Source organism: Mus caroli, chromosome 19, assembly GCF_900094665.2.
Source record: "Mus caroli chromosome 19, CAROLI_EIJ_v1.1, whole genome shotgun sequence".
Lineage (NCBI taxonomy): Eukaryota > Metazoa > Chordata > Mammalia > Rodentia > Muridae > Mus > Mus caroli.
Window position 1 is genome coordinate 50,290,691 of NC_034588.1, and position 22,080 is coordinate 50,312,770.

A 22,080-nucleotide genomic window follows, 5' to 3' on the forward strand; every position below is an offset into this window, starting at 1 on the left:
TGTATCTCCAGCACTAACTGAGCTATAGTGTATCTCCAGCACTAACTGAGCTATAGTGTATCTCCAGCACTAACTGAGCTATATTGTATCTCATCTCTAGCATATAAGTGAGCTATATCATATCTCCAGCATATAAGTGAGCTATATTGTATCTCCAGCATAAAGTGAGCTATGTGGTATCTCCAGCACTAACTCAGCTTGGCCATTTCTTCCCCTTGGTACACTTAAGATACTCAGCTGTCTTTGTCATCCATTTTTGATGTTGCAATCTCATTTTTCACTCTTCTGTTTCACTGAAGGTAATGTGTGTTTTCCTTTAAGTTTCTCTCTTAGTTGTTCTCATCCAAACCACCACGGTACTACTCTACTTTCTTTGGGTTCTCATCCACATGGCCCCTAACTGTCAGGCTGTACCACGTCTGTAACTTTTTACTGTTTATAAAGCAATCGAGTGCAAGTTGTTTTCAATGAGAGATTACAGGCCAAACAATGTGACCCATCATATCTGCTCTTCTGGGAAAAGGATATTTCATATCCATTGGGTATGATTATGCATATGTGTTTGACAGTTATAGCTGTCCTTAGGAAAATCAGAAATTTCAGAGGCAGAATGATGGAGGGAACGCAGAGTGACAGATTGGCATTAATTACTCCCAAGAGGCGGTGGGAAAAACTGATCTGGCGGAGCGTTTCAGGGATGTCCAACTTTTTGACATTGTGCTCTGATGTCGCCTACAGATGGGTTGGATTGAATTCATAGGTATCTTGATAGGCAGAGGACTTGTGGGCTCCAGGTTGGCCATGTTTGATAGGCCTTCCCTGACTGCTCCTCTGCAGTGTGGAATTAAAGAGCCCATCCTATGTGTTGTTGTTCTTTTATAGAGGGTTAAGTAATTTCTTGGGCAATACGTTAAATCTTGGCCTTGAAAAAAAAAAAAAGAGCCATCAAGGGAACTCTACTCTTAACTGGCTTCCCTGCCCCTGTCTGGCTCTCAGCTGTCCTGTGGTGGCTGAGGTCCAGTCTCTTCAAGAGTGTCTGTAAGGGCAGCTGGCTCTGATGCAGTCTGGAGAGGCCACATTAGTCAGTGGAATCTTCTCTATTGCCCTGATCCTTAACACTCCAACGTGTGTCTGTGACTGTGAAGGTGGATTCCTGCCTCTGGTTACAGCTTAGGGCACATCAGCAAATAAGTTCAGGCCACTCATAAGTTTGCAAGTCTAGACTCTGGCTTCCCCATAATGTCACGCTTTGGCCAGTTGGTGTTGGATCAAGATTTCCAAACTTTAAACTCTAAATGTCAGTACTGAAGAGATAAGTCAGGCAGTAAAGTACTCGCCTTGCAAGCATGAGGACCTGAATTGATCCCAAGAACTCACGTTAAAATGCTGGGCATGGTAGTATGGGCTCGGCATCCCAGTTCAGGGGAGGTGGAGATAGACAGATCCATGGGGCTTGTTGGTCATCTAGCGTAGACCTGTCTCCAAAAGCAATGACCCCAGGGAGGATGGTGTTGAGGAATGGTGGCTAAAGTGGTCCTTGGGTCTCCACACATATGCTCTCACAGACAAACACAGTGGCACACACACACACACACACACACATACACACACACACACACAGACACAGATTCCAAATGTTGACCACGAATTTGTGACAGATAGGCATTCAGATTCCACAATAGGATGGAAACCTGAGAAATTGCCATGGGCATGAGAATATACCGTACATCATTTGTTCATTCAGGAAACATTCAATGGGCTTCTTTCTGGCAAGCTCAGTACTAGGGGCTATAGCGCCCTTTCCTCCGAGAGTTTACAGTTTAGAATATCTACAAGGAACACAAAAGAGTTCACTAACACAGAGACTGAGGTGCTGAGGAGCCCCTGAGAATGGTTGGCAAAGTGCCTTGGCTATGATGTTGGCATCTCTCCACTTTTTGGAGGCAGCTGTGCTCCTGTGTCTAAGATTCAAAGTGGAAAAAGCCTGATTTTACCTCTTTTTCTGCTGCTTCTGACCAGAGAGTGTGCAATTTCTATGATTAATTCATGAGCCAAGCATCAGAACAGACCCAATTTCCTGAAAATTGTATCAAATGGCTGTTGGAATTCAAGTTCATAAAACGATGGGGGCTAATTCTCGCCGATCCTTTCAAGGCTCACTGCCCTGCAGAGCTCCTACACAAACAGGGCTCTTGTGCTTACAAAACAGCACTGAAGAGGATCAGATAAAATGTCAGTGAACAATGGCTGGAGGGTCTTTAGAGGGAAAACAGCTTAGAATTAGATTCTTTCCTCAATCCAGACTAAAGGTACACTGGCAAAGTTCCAGCTTGTCTCCCCTTTTCTTGGTAAAATATGGGGCTATTACCTAGTCACCCAACTTTCTCGACTGTGAGGACGTCACCCTTTTTGGCTCATAGCTTGGATCCCATCTGCTTTTGCTTGGCTTTTTATTTGCTTTTTTTTTTTTCCCTTCCTCCTATGGGTCTCTGATCATGTGGCTGAGTATTTTGATCCCAATCAAAGGTGACTTTCATACTCAGCTTGTTATGCAAGCTTGGTGCCCTGTGACACATGGTGTGCGTTACAGCTTTTACATCCTTGCGGTGTGGTGTTTGGCTGTGAAGACTGTATCTGCTAAATGTCACACTCTAGCCATTCAAATGTTCACTGAAGTAACAACTAAAGTAAGACTGTAGCAGAGTTGCTATTCTGAGGCCAGCAGAACTCCTCCATGGCAGGCAGTGTCAGCCTTAAACCCCAGGGTGCACCCCATCAAGTTGCATGTTTATATACACACAGATGGAAGAAAACAGAGACCAAGCGACAGAGTGTCTGCTGCTCTGTTAGTATCTTGGTCTATCACAAAAGAAGGAAGGAAGATAGTGTGACCTGCTGGGGTTTTACTGATGGTGAAGGCATGGAAAGGTACTTGGGTCCTAGAGAAGAACTGAGAGTTAGTTTCAGCTACTCTGCTCCTCCCTCAGCACTTCCAGGCATGCGCCTCGAAGGGGTCTATGAATAGATGTTATCTTGGTCTCTGGGAAGATATGTGGCATCTGGCTGGCATGGCTGATGTCAATCCCAGAGTGATGGAGTGACCCTACTGCCACTTATTCAACAAAAACTGATCTATCTCTCCCGGTCATTTCTTGTGTTGTTGTTTGAATGAGACAGAGGTCCATGTATCTGGCCTTGAACTTGCTATATATGCAGCTTAGGATGAACGTGAACTCCCAGTCTTCCTGCCTCCACTTCTCAGGCCCTGGGCTTAAAGCTGTGTACTACCCCGTACAATCAGTGCAGTGCTGTGGATCAAATCCAGGGCTTTGTACTGTTTGACAAGCACTCTATTGACTGAGGTGCATCTCAGCTCGCCTGTTTACTCTCATTTTCTTTTAACATTGGACTTATTTTATTCATTTGTTATTTGCTATTTGATTCATTCATTATTTGTGTGTGTGTGTGCGCGCACACACACACACACGTGTATGCATGAGTCATGGCACATGGGTGCCTTTCCTGCTGAGCCAGCTGCCCAGCTGGTTGTTATTTATTCTTTTTTTTGTTTGTTTGTTTTTTTTTTTGGTTTTTTTCGAGACAGGGTTTCTCTGTGTAGCCCTGGCTGTCCTGGCACTCACTTTGTAGACCAGGCTGGCCTCGAACTCAGAAATCCGCCTGCCTCTGCCTCCCGAGTGCTGGGATTAAAGGCGTGCGCCACCACNCCCGGCTTTTTTTTGTTGTTGTTGTTATTTATTCTTATACATCTATATGAATGCACATGTGCCAGGTCCTGCTCTAGGCATACTGAGAGGCAAAAAGACAGCAAGAAGCCTGCTCCGTGGTACTTTTATTCTAATGGTAATCAAGCACAAGATAAAATAAGAAAATGATAACTTCTTTTGATAAAGGTATCCTAAGGAAAGGGGACAGAGGCCAGCCATACATCATGTCTTATATCCCCAAGAGCTGGTTTGCTTCTCTGGGGTGACAGTAGCACAGAGGCCTGAGGTGAATAGAATCAGTCACATGACAATCCTAAGAAGTTCTGTCTGAGTGCTCTGAGTGCTGGAAGTTTTCCATCCCACTGTGTCCATTACAGTCACATCTGGCTGTTGAGTGCATGTAGTGTGGCTAGTCAGAGAGAAACAGAGCTGAAAGTGTGTTTGTAGCTACATGGACCTATGTGTGGAGGCTGAAGGTCAATGTACAATGTCTTCTATTGCTCTCCACTCTTTCATTAAACCTGGAAGTCACTGATTATAGATTAGCTGGCCCGTTAGTCCCAGAGGTTCGCTGTCTTTATCATTTAGCACTGGCGCCATGGGTATGCACTTCCATACCTGGCTTTTTATCTGAATGTTGAAGATCAGAACCCAGGCTCTCAGGCTAGCACAGCCAGAACCATACCATGGGACACCTCCCAGCCCTTGAGATTAAAATTGTATTTTGTATTAATGGCATCAATAGAGAAGTACCTGTGTGACTAGAAGATATCTTACTGGACAATCAAGCTCCAGTACCAAGGGCGGCTTGTACAAGGGCCTGTGGAGATGGCTGGTTTGCAATCCCGATGTGTGTTTGGGTGCTACATTCCTCCCTTAAATAGCAAACCTACAAGATGTAATGATGCTTCCTGCTTCTGTTCTATGGGTCCCTTGAGAACCTGCAGAGGAATAAGACTTGGCTAGGTGGGAATTGAAAGCCCTAGGCAGCAAAGAACCTGTTCCCTTTCCTAGGATGGGCTCAGGCCCGTAGCGTGTGACTCACCACTTTGGTCTCCCCCCAGCTACTGGGCTGTGGCAGGCCCTTATCTGCGCAGGATACGGACACAGCCTTTCTAGGGGTCCAGCTGTGCATTCCAGGAAGAAATCCAGAGTTTGTTTTCCCTGATCTCTGCCAGAGCTCTCTCGAGGTCACTTTGTCTTTCACTTGCCCTTCCTATCTATCCTCTGGGCCTGAGACATTATCTATCTATCTATCTATCTATCTATCTATCTATCTATCTATTTTTTCAGGAATAGCTCTGCTCCACATTGATAAAGATGGTGCAGTCACTGATTTTTAAAGAGGGGCTGGTGTTTGAAAATGGTTTAACCTTTAGTTACTACATTGTATTGGAAAGGGTTATGGAAGAAAAAGGAAAGAAAGAGGAATGACACTAAAAAAAGCAGATTGAGGAGACAGGAGAGAGAAGAGGAGCTACTGCACTTCCTAGGCCATGGGCTATTCTAGTGGCTCCTGGCTTCTCCTGGCAGCGGGGGAGTGGGCAGGGCCATGCAGGCTCCAGCTCTGTTCATCCACCACAGAAGGGGATTCTGCTTCAGCAAGCTTCCCAAGAGAAAACAGAGACAAGGAGCCAATCCTGGCTCCGTGTGCTGAGGATTAGAGGAGGCCCCGCTACAGAGCCTGTAATCCTGGGCTGGCCTGGATTTGTCTTTGGTTACGATTCCCCTTGTACTTGCATAATCAGAAGAAAAGAAACACTTACCTAGCGTCACCCTGACAGTTATCTTAAACCCAGCCAAGAGGATCAAAATGTTAAACTGGAGACCACAGCCATGTCTGCCACCGTGGGCTGAGTGTTACCCCAGCTTCCCCCTCTTGGTCCCAGGTGACTATTGAGAAGAACCCAGGCCAGTGGTGACAACAGTTCTTCGAGATGTGGGAACAAGGAGGGACAGTGTAGAGGCTACAGATACCAAGTTTAGATATAGCGAGACGTCAATGACCTTGACCCTGGTGGAGAAGCCTGAGGTTGTAACAACCCGCTGGCATCCTCTGCCTCCTTTTGCAGCGAGGCTTTCTAGATCATTAATGTGAGAACCACCCGAATCCTGTGCTGAGACTGACCTTGTGAAGACCAGCATCCCAGAGTCTCACTTGGACACTCACTCCTACACATGACTTGTCCTTAGTTTGTAGCATGTACTTCTTAGGGAGTCTCTGTTGTGAGGAAGGAACCAACCAAACCCCTTCCTCCTGCGACTCAGTTGAAGGCTCCGTTAGCCAGATGGGATGGAGTAGTATTAGCCATTTGTGTTGTAAAAATATTTTTAATTGAAAATATATTTATTAAGGAAATATAGAAGTATATATATATATCCTTTGTATGTGAAAAGTAGATTAGATAATCACACATTTAAAATGACTTATTTATTTTTATTTTATGTGCACCAGTGTTTTGCTTACATGCATGTCTGTGTAATGGTGTCAGATCCCTTGGAGTTGGATTACAGACAGTTTTGAGCTACCATGTAGGTTCTGGGAATGTAACTTGGGTCCTCTGGAAGAGCAACCAGAGCTCTTAACCTCTTAACCACTGAGTTACCCTCCAACCCTTCCGACACATTTAAATATCTACATTGTGTCCTTAAGTTCCTGTGGATGTTACACTTGTGTGTTTTGAACCGCAGGACCTTGGAAACTTGCTGGAGGATTCACAGCAAGTGGGCGATGAGACCAGCCTATAACTATACATCGTTATCCTTGCTGGTCCTCAGCTTGCCCCACCCACGGGCTACAGCTATGATAGGTCCCTATTGGCTTTGCTCTTTGTTACACTGTTGCATTTAATGCTCTCTCCAACTGGCTGAGGATTGCTATAGTATCCATCACAGGACATGTCCCCAGGGCTGAAGGTGAAATTATCCCCTTCTATCACGGCAGATAGAGAGACCCATCATGTCCTAGTGAGTTAGCTGTATTTATTTGGGCCACACGGCCAGGGATGTAGGTCAGTGGGAATGTACTTGCCTAGTGTCAAGAGTGATCATAGTTTTCTAAGACACGTGATAAGAGGGAATACGTGAAATCGGAAGCATGGCGTCTCTGCACATCCACCTTCCATATTACCCACTGGTCTTTCCTCTTTGAATGGTACAGCTCGGTTACACATTAGCTGAATTTCAGTTTGTGACGCTACCTGGGGTATCTTAGCTCCTGGGTACAAGGTAGGACCATATATAATAGAAACACTCATCGGGAGTATGGAATTTTCCTCTCCTAGGTCTCACACTCCAGGACATAGATCAGGATAGCCTTTGATATCTGCATTGTGTCAAGGTCACATTCAAAGTATCACAATGTGGCACTCACTGTAGCAGATACAGCACTGCCCCAGGATGAACCTTCGATGTGATCCTGGAGTCGGCTCCTGTGACTTCTCTGAAAAGTCTCCTTAATGATGTGGGAGGACAAAGCTTCCTGCTCGGGGAGACGAAAAGTGTGAAGTGCTTTTCGCTGTGAACCCTTAAGAAGTGGGAAGGATGAAGTGTGAGGTCACTGTGTTGATTCTTATGCTTTGGCAAGCTTAAGTCCGTGATGGACCTGAGTCCTGAGTGGAGATTCAGAGATGTGGCCAGTGCTCATGGAGCTGGTGTCTGTAGGTATCTGGGGCTGAGTTAGCATCTGAGAGTTAAGCAGACATGGGGAAGCCCACGAGCTGGGACTAACCTAGAAAGAGGCTCTTCTGGGAGCTCAAGGGTAGCAGGTGATCCGTGAGTCACGGCAGGGAGAAGGGTGGGGAGTGTTCTTGGTGGAGCGGGGGTTTCTGGTGTGCAGCTGGGCACAAGCTGTCCAGATGCATAGGGCTGGCTTTCACTTCATTTTGTCACCCTTTGAAGTATCACCAGGTGGGTTCAATCCACTCCTGGCAGCAGGGTAAACCCCTGTTGCTGACACCCCCCGGAGTTGGTAAAGATTGAAGACGATCCTCTTCATCACCTCCCACAAGGGTCTAAGAAAATGAGGAGAGTTCAGTCGACACCCACCATGTGTGATCTCTTTGAGAAGTTTGGATCTAAAACAGCGTATTCTGCTGCTCGCTTTGGAAGGGGGATTATAATGAATGGCTGCTGGATCACACGGCTGCATGGCAGACCGACTGGAATGTTGGCGTTATCTTACCTGACAGTACAAGCAGCAGGTTTTAATTTCACAAATCACCCAGAAGTGTAGTGTGGTTTGATGGTTTAAATGTGAGGTTTTTGAAAGAGAAATTAAAATTGGCAAGAGAAACCGGTTCCTGGAAAGATGAGCGGGCTTACAAGTAATTAAACCATGGAGGGGGGAGGCAACCCTCTGACTGTAGGAGGCTTTTTGGGAGATGGGTTGTATCTTCTGCACGGAGGGTTCAGCAACTTTAGCCTCTGAGCAGTCTCCTCAACACTCGCACTGTCCATACTTGGACGTCCCTGGCCTGGCATCTTTGTAAGAGGGGATGTCACCTCCTGCCACTGCCTAGAGCAATGGAGAATGCCCGTTTTTCCTGCTGGAGGCTGTTTAGATACTAGCACACGGGAAGTAGCAGGTCTCATCGCTGTATCTGGTTCTACAGAACTTAGCAGGAAAAGTCTGAGCAGGCAGGTTTGCCGCCTGACTCAGTGTGTTGGTCTTTGTTTCTTGAGGGAGGACAAACTGTCACCAGTGAGTCTAGAACTTAAAAAAAAAAAAAACAGTAGAGACAAAGAAAACAGAAAGAATGGCCACCAGTCACAGCAGCGATAGTGACGGAAAACTGGGGGTGTGAACAAGGCTTTGGAATTTTCTTAAAAATGCAGGGCGGGATTAGCCTGAGACCACCTCCTTCAGACACAGTCTCGGGAGACCGCTGCATGGAGCTAGCCTGGGTGTTGCTACGCGAAGAGGCTGAGAACATGAGGCATGAACGTAGACTGATATTGTTTGCCATTTACACTCAGCATGTGTAATGCAGTAGGAATGGCTCTCAGCAGCATGTGACTCTCCTTGCAGACGGTAGGCAGTGCCCAGGACGCTCTTTCTCTCTCGCTGGTTCGCTTGCTCATAGCCCACCCCACCCCCCCTCCTCTGCCCCTTCCCAGACTCCTGAGCGCTTGAGTGGACCGAGGCCTGTCATGATTGGCACGCAGAAAGCTGGTAGAATGTTGTTGGAATTTTCTAGGGCGGTACATGTGCGACACCCAAAATGACTCCTAGCTTCGGTGGCCGCAGGTCAGCAGCCCTTCATGCCAGGTGCCCTGGTCTGTTTCTGAAAGGTAAGGTCGCCTGACATCACTTTACCTGTCCCTCATGCAAGGGGGGCCGACAAGGGGTTTTATTTTACCCTCTAGTACCGGCGGCGCGGTGGCGTTTTAGGACCATGTCATTGGCGCTAAGCGCTTGTGTATGAGTGTGCTCTTTGTTGGTATCTCCACCCCCTTCTCGTTTAAAAGAATTTTAATAAATTATTCCCAAGGGCAGTTTAACATGTGACCTAAAACAGCATCTCATGAGCCTAGTGAGATCAGCAATCCTGATGTCAGTAAGTCTAGATGTAGCCGCTGGAATCAGATTGCGTTCTCATCAGGTCCGAGAGACCGAAAGTGGACTCGCACGCTGGGGAATCTCTTCAGGTTGAGGTGCCTCAGGTTTATGGACGGCGTTTTCCAGCAATGGAATGTGAACATAGAGTTTGAAATGTTCCAGATTGGTTAAGTACGGACTCGGATCCATTCTGACTGGGGAAGGGAGAGACATGCTAACAGTTAGAAGCCAGGGAAAATTTCACCAGGAGACCTTCTTATCCGCTGTTTTTAAGTACCTTGAATCGCAATTTTAAAATTCCCTAATAGGAATTTTAGCAACCCTCAAGGAACGTTAAAATTTTAAAGCAAAATGATATTAAAACTTTCCAAATAAACAAGTGGGTGCTTCCACGTTGGCAGTGAGGTTTCAGGACATATTTGGACATGGGTCTGATGATCTGTGGCTCCCGCACAACCAGCCATGACTCACCTTAATCTTTAACTGATGTAATTAAAAGTGGCCTCAGCACCCCAGTGGGGGGATACTGACTTTCCGCTTGAAAGTGCGTGGCAGCAGGTCCACTCTCACAAAACAGCAAGAGCCACGCAGAGTGGATAATGGGTTTTGGGTGTTTTTTTGAACCTTAAGAAAAAAATCTATTATTTAGCTTCACTGTTGGTTTCTGCCTTAAATGCATTTGACTCCTGCTTTCTCCCCTCGACTTTTTACTTCCACCCCCTCCTCTTTTTTTTTTTTTTTTTTTTGCAAAGATGTCGGAGAGCCGGAAAGGGGAGAGCTGATACTTTCACACACCCGCCCCTCCCCTCCACACCAACAGCTGTCCTGTATGATTTTGTGGAATCTGATATTTTGAACGAAATGACTTCCTTACTTTCCGTAGTAATAGAATAATCAATTTCACCATAGATGCTGCGTACATGTCAAGTGTGGGCTGTTCCTAATTAGCAATGCATAGGATGGAGGGCAGAAAGCCGGAGGCAGTTTCAAGGCGGGGGTGGGGACCAGCCTTCAAATTTTACCCTCGACGGGCTGAGCCAAGGCAGTTTTCAGTCTGCCTGGATCTTAAACTACAGGTTTTAGTTTGTGTTGTTCTGAGAAGACAGTGTGAGTGACTCCTGCAAATGTGACACACGTGTCCCTCTAACCATTACTACTTTGCTTTTTATCTGTGCTCCGTGGTAACTTCCATATGGCTACCGCTCTGACCAATAAGATAGAGGCCGACAGACCCCAGACGTGTCCCACGTTTACTGTTCTGAGCCTTGGAAGGCACCTGGGTTTTGTGTGCGATATTCAGAAAGATGTCTGCTGAGGCGCCCGCCGCAAGCACCTGTTCACTTTGGAAGACATATACATTCTCAATAAATAGTTAAAGTTTATGACTCGGGTTCCAACCTCATGTTCTCATTGAGTCTAAAGAATCTAAAGGAATTAAGCCACATTCCTGACACATACCCTGTATTTCACAACGGACAGCCTGTTTTGCTGAGATCTGCATTCTCCATCCTTAGAGATATAAAGTCGAGGCATTTGTTTCTGTCAGCACCATGACATATGTGCAGCTGGAGGTTTGAAAGATTCTAGGATGTGGAAGATGTCTTCAGAGTGCTTCCCAGTCAGCCTTTGCGTCACGGAGCTCCCCTGGGCAGCTGTTAATATGAATAGCCCAGTGCTGGGCCTCGGGATACTGACAGTCTTTGGAGGTGAGACCCAGGTGTCGGTATATTACAGAGTCCAAAAGCGCCACCAAGTTTCAGATCTTAAGATATGACCATATTAGCAAAGCCCTCTTTTTTTGTTTTGTTTTCTGAGGCCAAGCCTCATTGTGTAGCTCAGGCTAAGCCTGCAGTTCTGAATTTAGCCCAGGTTGGTCTCAAACTCATGCTCCTTCTGCCTCAGCCGCCTGAGAGCTGGGAATCACAGGCCTTTGCCGCCATGCTTGGTTTGTATGCTTGGTTCTTTTGGATCAGGCCCTCAAGGATGCATACAAAATTGGACTTTTAAAAAAAGTGCATATAATATTCAGGGTGTTCACCCAAAGAGACCAGTCTCTGCTCTCGGTGTTTAGTTAATGGATCTATGGTTTTTTTTTTCCTGTGCAACAAAGCTGATCGATCATTCAATGGAATCCCTTCGGGTTTGCTGAACCTTGAGTGTTTTCATTCTAGTGCCAGGGGCTGACAGATTTGACTGAGCCTCACAAAAGGAGGTTTTTAGAAAGTTAACTGCACCTGACCCTTGATTCCTTTCATAGTGCCCGAAACTTGCTGGGTGTGTCATAGGTGGCTCCTTAAATAAAATAGAGGTGTCCCTGAATTCCCCACTGCTCACCATTTTCCTAGGATTAACAAAGCATTTCTTAAGATGTTCTAGCTCAGGGTGCTCAGCACTGTCAACCTGGGCTTGGTGCAGCTGCTCCTTCCCAGGCCCCCCTAGGCCTCCTGAGTCCAGCACCCAGAGTCTGTGCAAAGTTTGAGAATCACCTCTGTTATGTCCCCTTGTCCCTTTACAGCCATATACTCACAGGGACATTAAACATTTGTTTCCTGAAGCTACCCGGAAATAAGGGAATAATAGGCTCTGGCACCCGACGTCTCTGTCCTGATACTCCAAGGACCAAGGTCATTTTAATATTTACAGGGGTCATAAATGACTGCTTACGGAAGATAACATCCTAAACCCAGAAGGCACAGAGAGACGAAATGTCTCATCGGACCCTCTCATTTTACTAGATGAACAAGATCTCTAGCAGCAGAAAGACCTCAACAAGGTATATTGTTAACAGCCAGGCGTGGTGGCACACACCTTTGATCACAGTCCTTGGGAGACAGAGGCAGGTGGATTTCTGTGAATTTGAGGCCATCCTAGTCTATAGAGTGAGTTCCAGGACAGCCGGGACTATGTAGAAACAACCCTGCCTCAAAAACAAGACAAACAACAACAACAACAACAACAAAAGCATATATTCTTAGGGCCAGCGTATGTATTTTTAACCCAAACAGTGCCCTGCATTAGTCTACCCCTACTTCTTCAGTTTTATACAGATCCCTACCTGGTCCTTAGCTTTAGGCACATCTGTTAAAGTTTTTAGGTTAAGTAGTTCTAGGGGAAAAAATCAGCTCATTTGAGAAACCTCAAACCTAAAATGTTCTTTTACTTTAAAAATAGGCTTGAACTTGTTAACTATCTTGTACATCCACACGGAAAGTTCCAGCAGTGTCCACCACTGAAAAGAGTGCTCAGAGAACATGGGGACCCTTCCTGTGCACATGTCTCATGTCCGAGCCATGTAGACTGCACACATCTCAGATCACATGCTGAAGTGGCACTTTCTTCAGATTTAGCTAAAAGGGAAAAGGTGACAATCAGATCTGTGCGTTGGCTATTTTACCCGTCTCTATTTGATGTGCTTGGTGGCATTTACATAGTTTTAACAATGTTCATAGACTGAATCTACTCTGAATTTCTCTTCAGAGACTTGCCTTTCCGAGCTTTATATCAACACACATGCGCGCGCGCGCGCACACACACACACACACACACACAAGCTATTTGGCTAAAAAAAAAAAAGCCAATTGAGGATGACAACTCGAGTGACTGACAACTCTTGTGAACAGTGTGCCCACCTGTTGCCAGGGGCTATGACCTGGACTGGTCGTGTTATATCTGCTTTCAAATGATCGTGGGGTATAGGGAAGCCAGGCCACTAAGTTCAATCATGTGAGAGGGTGGTAGAGGAGTGGAGAGTGGTGGCCTCCTGGAGCACACTGGGTGGAGGAGACAAGGCTTTGTGGACAAGGTGTCCCATGGACATTCATAGCTTCTCCAGCTGACAGGGGTATGGGAAGATGGAATAGAACACACAAAGGCGTAGCCACCTCTGTGCACAGCGAATTCTACTGGAGCAGCATTGCCTAGGAACCCTGGCACTTCTTTCATATTTATACATAAACGCAAACAATTTGGCTTCGTAGGGAACTGTGCATTGGAGCCTTACACCACAGAGCCAAGAACGTGGTTCTCCTTTCCGAAGTCTGCTGCCCTCCAGGAAAGTGTCTCAGCCCGAGGGATCACCGTATCTCAGGTTTCTGAGAAAAATGGGAAAATGTCCCCGAGTCCTGAGGTCAAACGAGTTTCTTAGATTTTAATCTTCATAAAACGAGTGAAATTCTGCCTGAAAAAAAAAAAAACCCTGCATATCCGACAAAGCAATTCCAGCCCTGAGTGGTCCAAGCTCATTTTGGCATGGAAGTCCAGAGCATGCTGGACAGGTCTCACAGAGGAGAGGCTTACGTAAGAGGACGCTGGAGTATTGGACTCACTAAGTCTTCTGATAGAGCTAAGGGAACCAGATAACAGGGCCAAAGAAAATTAATAATTTCATACATCCTGGCCTGTCACACAGTCATCCAAACCAAGCCTTGTACACTCATATATTACAATAGCTTCTTTAGAAATAGTCCCAGGATCTTAGTGACAGGCAGTTTGTGAGAATGATGGCGGAATTGGGATGATCACACTCCTCAGAGGACCTACAGCCACTCTGATCTCCAGGCAGTCTGTGCAGAAGCAGGCAGGGCAGGCACTCATGTCCGTGTGTGACAGATGAGGAAACTGAACCTCACAGTTGTCAGATTTCAAAGGCGGACGGCACCTCAGAGGCCCTTTCCTTTCATCCAGCGATTTCACTAAAAACACCAGCTCTGAGTCCCAGGGAAGCAGGCTGACCCACGGGGAGTAAATCTTGGTCTCGGGACCGGCTTGGGGCCTTCTCATGTTTCTTACTAAGTTTTCACTCCCAGTGTAGCTGTGTTCAGTCCTGAAAGAAACTTAGGTGTATGTGTGTGCATGTCTGTGTGTGTGTGTGTGTGTGTGTGTGTGTCTGTGTCTGTGTGTCTGTGTGTTGTGGAGAATTTTTGTGAAACTAGTCCTACATCTATGTAAGAAAAGATTGTTGCTTATACTTTTATACATAGACAAATAGACAGACACAAGAATAGACCAGGAGATATACAAACCCTCTGTAATTGTCTCTGGAGAAAAGAGAGTGGGACTGATCTAGGCAGTGTCTTGAAGGGCTATCACTGTGTATTAGGGAATTAAACAGGGTCTCAGTAGCTCTCCACCTTGTGTTGTGACAGCACGTATGTGCTGCCTAGGTTGGCTTTGTCCACCTATTGCCCTCTGAGTCAAAAAGACTATAACAGCATGTTCTGTTCATTTGAGGGGGTGGGGAATCAATAATGAGGTTTTTTTTTTTTTTTTTTTTAGGCTCCTGCTACACACACACACACACACACACACACACACACTGGTGGTGGTTTTTGTTTGTTTGTTTGTTTTGTTTTGTTTTGTTTTGTTTTTGACACAGGCTTTCTCTGTGTATACCTGGCTATCCTAGAGCTAGCTATGTAGACCAGACTGGCCTTAAACTCAGAGATCCACCTACCTCTGCCTTCCAAGTACTGGTATTAAAGATATGTGCCACTACCACCTAGCTTACTTTTATATTTTTAAAATTCACAACAAACATGAATATTAACTAAATCTCCTTATCTAATATAATAATTTTAAGTTATAAACTGGACATAGCAACACATGTCTTTAACACTAGTACTTGAGAGGTAGAGGCAGGAGGATCTCTGTGAGTTCAAGGCTAGCCTGGTCTACATAGTAAGCTCCAGGGCAGCCAGGGCTATATACTGAGACCCTGTCTAATTCCTCAGTATACAAGGTCAAGAGACCTTGTTTCAAAAATCCAAAACAACAATAACAACAAAATTAAGTTGTTTATCTTTTACTGTTTTTTTTTTCTGTAGATATGGTCTTAACTATGCAGCCCTTGCTGGCATGGAACTCACTTTATAGACCAGGCTGAATTCAAACTCACAGAGATCAACCTGCCTATGCTGGGATTAAAGGTGTGCATCACCACACCTGGTACATAATTTTATAAAATAAAACATATTTTAAAAGAAAGAAACATGAGTAGCTGGGAGATGAGGCTCAGTAGCAGACATGTGTTTTCCACATGTCCCCAGCCCTTCAAAACAAATAAAGCCTTAAAAAAAGAAAATGATAGGGTATGGGAGAAAGGAAAAGTGAGTATGTTATTCTTAGAGGCTACATTGGCCAAAATTCCCCCAGACTTGCAGGCAGGTCCAACACAGCCTTGCAGACACAAGCAATCCCTGGACAGTTATGGATGTGTAGGAGACTGTACCCTGTCTGTCATGTCACCATGTCACATGGCTGGGCCCCCTGGAAGCCTGTCTTGTGGGTCGCTGGGGGACGCATACTGCTTTCTCTGCACGCATGGATTTATCATTTCCCTCATGCACGTGCTGAGTTCCACTCCTGAGAGGAAAGGCAGTCCCCACCCCTGTCAGTTAGAAAACCACCGGGCCCTCTTTGTGAGACTTGCACGCTGTCTGATAAGAGCAGTGCAGAGCACAGGAGACTAAAGGTCACATAGGGAAGTTGGGCCGAAAATAAAGCGCTAGACGTTCCCTTTGGTGACCGTGGACAGTTATGTAACTAAAAGTCCTTTATTCTGTGGATGACCTCAGGTGGCTCACCATGTCTTTCCTGGTCTTGTGCTTTTCATTTTTTGTTTGTTTGTTTTGAGACAAAGTCTCACTCACATAACCGGGATTGTCCTCAAACTCTCAACCCTCCTGCCCCAGCCTCCTGAGTACTGGGTGGAGAAGTGCAAACCACTGTCTGACCTATATAGTCTTCTTAGTGTAAACTGGAAATGATCACATTTGAACTCACTACTCATATGGTTCTTCTGGAGACTGATTGGGCGTGGGCGTGGGCATGTTTGTGTGTGTGTGTGTATGTATGTGCATGCGTGTGCATGTGTGTGTTGCAGCAGTGGGCGACTCCTATTAACCTACCAAGTGAAAAGCCCAGAACAAAAGAGAGAATGCAGGATTATCATCGATGCTATGAATCATCTCAGAGAGCTGTCATGGTGATATGAATCACCCTATGGTAATGTTGTGGCAAAGGCCCAAACACGGGTTAGCAGCACTGACCCGGTAATCTTGAAATTAGTCACAGAGGCCTAGCCAATGATGATCCAGCAACACCATTGTTTGTGAAGAGAGTGCGCAACAGCCCTCCCTGTCTCCAAGAAGGAGGAGACCCCCCTGCTGAAGGCTGCGTTCCACTCTCACCCCCACACCAGCCCTGGGGCTCCAGTCCTGGCTCTGCTCTCTTCAGGAGTTCAACTGGGGTTGGGACGACAAGACTTCTGTATTTCACCAACTTCCCTGGCTTTTGCTTTCCTCCCTATGTTGGACAGGTGGGTTGTGACCACAGGATGATCTCTGAGACTCCTTCTTGCTTTTCAAATCTACGGCATTTAGCTAGAATTTCGAACTTGCAGCCCACACAGGATCTGGAGTGTAGGAGCTAGCATCTTTATAACCTGGCATTTTGAAACCCGTCTCTGTGCTACATAGCCTGACCCAGTTTCTGAGAGCATTACAGGAAAATTAGCTTTTTCCCCTTTTAATCACCATGTAGTTATGTCATTTATTGCAGTCAGGGCAGACAATGGTACTGGCCCAGTAGGGTGCGTCCAGCCTTTCTACCCCCATTTTCTTTATATTTGGGGCCTTTGCGCTCCTCCTGTCTGGTTCTCCTTGAAACACATTGTAAATAATATAAATTATGAATTACAGTGTTGTAGAAAAATTGGGGGTGTCTCATAAGTTCATGGCACTTTCACCTGGAGGCATGGTGAGCTTCTCTGAACTCTTCTAAGATCTGCATATGTGCAGTCCCATGTAACTACGGAAAGATGACGATCTAGGAGATATTTAGCTTCCAGGAGACAGCAGAGGCCCGACCCCTGAGCTGCCAGTTGTACTTGGGTCTCCTGTGAAGTCGTACCCACAGTGAACAGTAACTCCTGCCTGGCTTCATTAATCTCACCTGGACCATGGTTTATATCTTAGCACAAACAAGAAAGGGCGCATTTGTTACAGTCTGGAAAGTGAGCTGAGTTGAACTCAAGAGTGGTTTTAAATTCCTGAATCGCTTCTCTGGGAAGCCATCGTGCTCACTGTGAACAAAGTTGGTTTTGTTGGTTGGGCACTGACACGCTCCTGGCTTGTCTGCTGGTCAGGGGGACATCACCAGGGACGAGCATGTGGCTGGGCTGTACAGGGCCACAGCACGGACCTTCATCAGCCTTGCAATGTGGTGTTGCCTGGTTGAGGTCACCCAAGGGCTGTTGTCACTATCTCTGCTCTCTCCTGACAGAAGCTGCCCACCCCTTGCCTGCCCTTCCTCTTCTGTCTACTTTCACATCTCCACATTCTTAGCTTCCTTGTTTGTTGGCAGAGCTCCCATGCTGCCTGTTCTCAGGGTGACAGTGATAAGGATAATATTAGCAGTGATAACACAACGGCAGGAATAATAATAGCAGTGGTTACTTGCTGGGTGGTAGGAACTGGGCTAAATACGGTATGCACCCTTCCACTCACAGAACAAGCCTGGATACATCTGTCTTCCTTTTAATGATGAGGACCTAAGGCCTTATAGAAGCTGAGTACTGGCCCAGAGAGACTAGCTTATGAGAGGTAAAATTAGGATGGTTCTAAGTCTCAAACCTGTCTCTGAGCATAGCCCCTGCTCCCCAGTTGTGATACAATCACATTATTATCACTGACACTTTGTTGATATGGCTGAACCAATGACTTCACTCATTTTATCGTGACTCTCAGTGGCAATGAGAGCATCCAGAGATGCGATGCTTCCTGTGCAGAGGACTGTTTCCTAGAATGAAGATGGTTCTCTTCACACTGAAAATGCCCTCCCCAAGAGCATCCTGCAGAACGCTATAACTATGTGGGACCTGGCAGTTTCCAGGACGCCCAGACAGTGCTTTACCTGGGTGGGCCTTAAAGGGAAAGAGTGTAATGTGGGTGTTTGTTTGTTTATTTGTTTTTCAAAACAAAATAGGCACACTGTTTCAGGGGGTGGGGGGAGGGCAAGAACATCCCTGCAAATTTGGAGATAGTTTGGTCTCCATAGCCAGCACCAAGACACCCAGGGCTAATGGCACGATCCTGTCTCTAACTGAGTGCATAAACAGGTATGCTGAGGTGCAGGGAGGTGAGCCTTTTCCTTTCTCACTGTCACGTGGCTGACGAGAGACGGGTTGAGATGAGGACCCGTGGCGCCTGAGCCCTGCTCCAACTCATCCAAGGACAGCCCACGGCTACACAGGCACCCACTCTGATCTTGCATTGCCACCTTGCTGAGCAGAAGGATCAAGCAAAGTTATCCCTTTTCAGTGAAGATCTTTCCTCTTAGAAGAAAATGTTATGCAGATGTCCTTAAAAATCACTATAAAAATATTTGAGGAAAAAACCATCTAATTAATTAATCAATTTTTTAAAAAAAAGATTTATTTATTATTATACATAATAAGCACACTGTAACTGTCTTCAAACGCATCAGAAGAGGGTGTCAGATCTCATTATGGGATGGTTGTGAGCCACCATGTGGTTGCTGGGATTTGAACTCATGACCTTTGGAAGAGCAGTCAGTGCTCTTACCCGCTGAGCCATCTCACCAGCCCTAATTAGTCAATTTTTGTTGACAGGGGTACATATGCCATGGAACAGTCAGAAGGCATTTGGTAGGAAGCTGTTTACACCTATCAATCACATAGGTCTCAAGGATCGTCAGGCTTGGTGGCAAGGGCCTTCATCTGTCGAGCTAACTCTGTAGCCTTAGAAAACAGTTTAAGGGTCGGAGAGATGGCCCAACAGTTAAGAGCTCTGGTTGCTCTTCTAGAGGATCAGAGTTCAATTCCCAGTACTCACAGGGCAGCTCACAACTGTCTGTAACTCCAGTTCCAGGGGACCTGAGGCCCTCATACAGACATACATACAAGCAAAGTACCAATGTATATAAAATAAAAATAAGTAAATAATTATAAAAGGGGGGTTAAGAATAGTTTGAGGGGAGAGAAATTTATTTCAGCTTGCAGCTTTAGCAGCTTCCAGTAATCCTGGCTCACGACATTGCTTTTTGGGGACCTCACCAGGCAAAGGTTCATGGTAGGGAGAGCATGCTGGAACAGAGCTGTTCCTTCATGGAGCCAGAGTACAATAGATTGGGGCAGGACACCCTTCAGATCCATGTTTCCAGGGACCCCTTCCTTCAGCCAGACCTCATCTCCCAACAACCCTCTTAAATGAGAACTGAGCCAATAAATAGATTAATTAGTTGATGAGGTTAGCACCCTTGTGATCCAATCATCCACCAACAGAGGAGTTCCCTTACGGGCAAATGTCTGGCACAAAGCCAGTTCAGTGCTGCAAAAGTCATGTCCTGTGTTGAAGGTGTCACAGTCATCAGAAACTGCACAGACCCCAAGACTGCTTCTGCTGCTCATCTGTGTGGATCATCTGTGTGGCCAGAGCTGGATCCCTGCCCCTGGAAAAGAGTCCCTCAGACCACACTCCACCTTGTGGGGGCCTCTCCTCCCAAACCTCACTTTTACCCTGGCTTTGTGGTCATGCTGTGCTCTTATCTAAGGGTCGAGGAGTATTCTGTTTTCAGAACCTTCTAGAAACAAGTCTTTGACTGGTGGATGCTCATACCAAGGTTATGCCCAGGGTCCCCCTGCAACAATTTCCTGGCTCTGACCTTTCCACAGAAGATACTGGTGGGATCCAGAGAACCCTGGTCAGTGTGGGCCTTGGAGAAGAGCAGAGAGAGTTAAATGCAGATAATTTAAACAAGCTGTGGTCTTTTAGCGGTGTTGTTGAGGTAGGGTCTTGCTGTGGAGCCCAAGGTGAGTTCTAACTCACTTGTCTTAGTCATCTGAACTTTGGGATAACAGGATGTCACCACAGCCAGTTTGTAACATGAATGGTTTTTGGTTTTATGGTTTTGGTTTTATTTATGTGCGTGTATGATGTGTGTGTCTACAGAGATCAGATCTTCTAGTCTTCTGTCCCTAGAATTTTGAGCTGCCTGCCTTGAGTGCTGGGAACTGAATTGCGGTCTTTTGCAAAAGCAGAAAACACTCTTAACCGCTGAACCATTTCTCCAGACCAACATTCTTATTTTTATTAAACAAATTAAGGAACTATGATGGGAGATTCTGGAGTGTACAGCCAGGCACAGTGGGCTCAGGGAGTCCCTGGAATCTTCCATTGCTGCCTTTGCCCCATCTCGAAGTCGCTGCCCTCTGGGCTGGCTTTATTCTTAATCAGCCTCTCCTTGGGGGATGGCTTAACAGCTAGCTTAGCCTGATGTCAGCCGGGCATGACAGTGAATCTCTGTCCTGACATCATCAACAAAATATTATTGAGTGTCCCTGCAATCGCTGTGACCAATGCAATGTGATGCTTTGACCACCCCAGCCTGAGATATTGCCTGGACACAGTGACTTCTGTCACCGATTTAAAAAAAAAAAAAAAATCAGTCCCAAGGGTCGAAATGTTAAGCAACAATCCCCTAATCTCTTAACAGGTAGATGGCAACCTGGGTCCCTGACCACAGGTGACCCTCCCTCTATCAGTCACACACTGCCGATGTGTCTCCACACCTGTCACTGGGTCAAACCCAGGACCTTGTAAGCCTTTGTTCAGACTTGAGGGGAGGCCCTTGGGTTGTTCTTTTCTTTCATTGGTTAAATTTCTTGCAAAGTGCAGTGTGAATCTGTACTGTGTGAGCTTCCTCAGTCAGAGCACACCACACCCTTCCTGTGATCTCGGGAAATCTCTTTCCCCACGTTTATTTTTTTTCCCCTTTTGATTTCTTCTTTCTCTTTCTCCACTTTTATGTCTCTACATCTGGAAGCTTTGCATAGCTCACAGCAGATGCCAGGCGACACAGGATAAAAGATTAAAGTTCTGAAGGGATATCTGGTCCTTTGAAAGACTGTGTCAGACAGAGCAGGGTCCTGTGTGTGTCGTTGACACCATACTTTTAGAGCAGGATGAAGATTTTTATCATCCCAATCCTTGCCTCCCTTGCAGGTCTCTGTGTGTAGCCCTGGTTATCCTAGAAAATCTATGTAGATCAGGCTGGCCTCAAACTTTTAATGACCTCCTTCTACCTACCTTCTTGGTAGTAGAATTATGGGCATGTGTCTCGATGGCCAGATGCAACCCATTTCTTCTGGCCAAAGGCTACTACTGTATCATCGCATCTTGGGACAATTAGTTGGGACAACAGTCACACTCTCCTGACAGGAACAATAGGTCGCACATCCTTTCTCAAGGCAGGTTTTCTTCCACATCTCTACCTTCCAACAAAATAAGGGTTATTAGTTTGTCTTTCTCTAATACTTTAGTTTGAAAACTCTTCAGAGAAACACTGGTTTAATTTTTTTCTCTAAGCACACTGATAGAGTTTTAAAGCTAATTATACACTGCAAATTCTTTGTAGCAATTAATGGCTCAGAGACATAACCTCAGCCTGGGGGCACTGGAGCCCTCCCAAGCTTCTTGGTAAATCAGAGCCTGTGCAGTCAGCTGCTGCATCTGTGAGGGGATCAGGGTCGGGGGAGGGCGTCTGGCAGACATTGCCACGCCCGGTCCAAAGAATGTGCGCTACTGTGTTGTTTTCCCTACTGCCCAGCCTCGAATCTGCTGGGGATGGCTGCAAACAGCGCAGCTGTTCCTGGTATACGCAAGAAGATGTGGACTGAATCCTGAGCCATGCGCTTTCTAGACAGGGACGTTCTTGAGGTCATTGCCTCTGGAGAATCAGGACAGCCAGAACAATGCACAGAGACCCTGTCTCAAAGAC

General features: G+C 46.1%; 1 protein-coding gene across 3 annotated transcripts in view; it reads left to right on the forward strand.

Annotated features, from left to right (window-relative positions):
• Rbm20 (RNA binding motif protein 20) overlaps positions 1-22,080 on the forward strand; it is a 211,042-nt gene that overhangs the window by 129,632 nt on the left and 59,330 nt on the right. The window contains exon 1 of one of the 3 annotated variants that reach the window (XM_029472621.1): positions 8,900-9,017. The exons of the other annotated variants lie outside the window; for them this stretch is intronic. The gene's annotated coding sequence lies outside the window, so the exon portion shown is untranslated. Of the gene's footprint in view, positions 1-8,899; positions 9,018-22,080 lie in introns of those variants that run through there. 3 annotated transcript variants of the gene reach the window in all.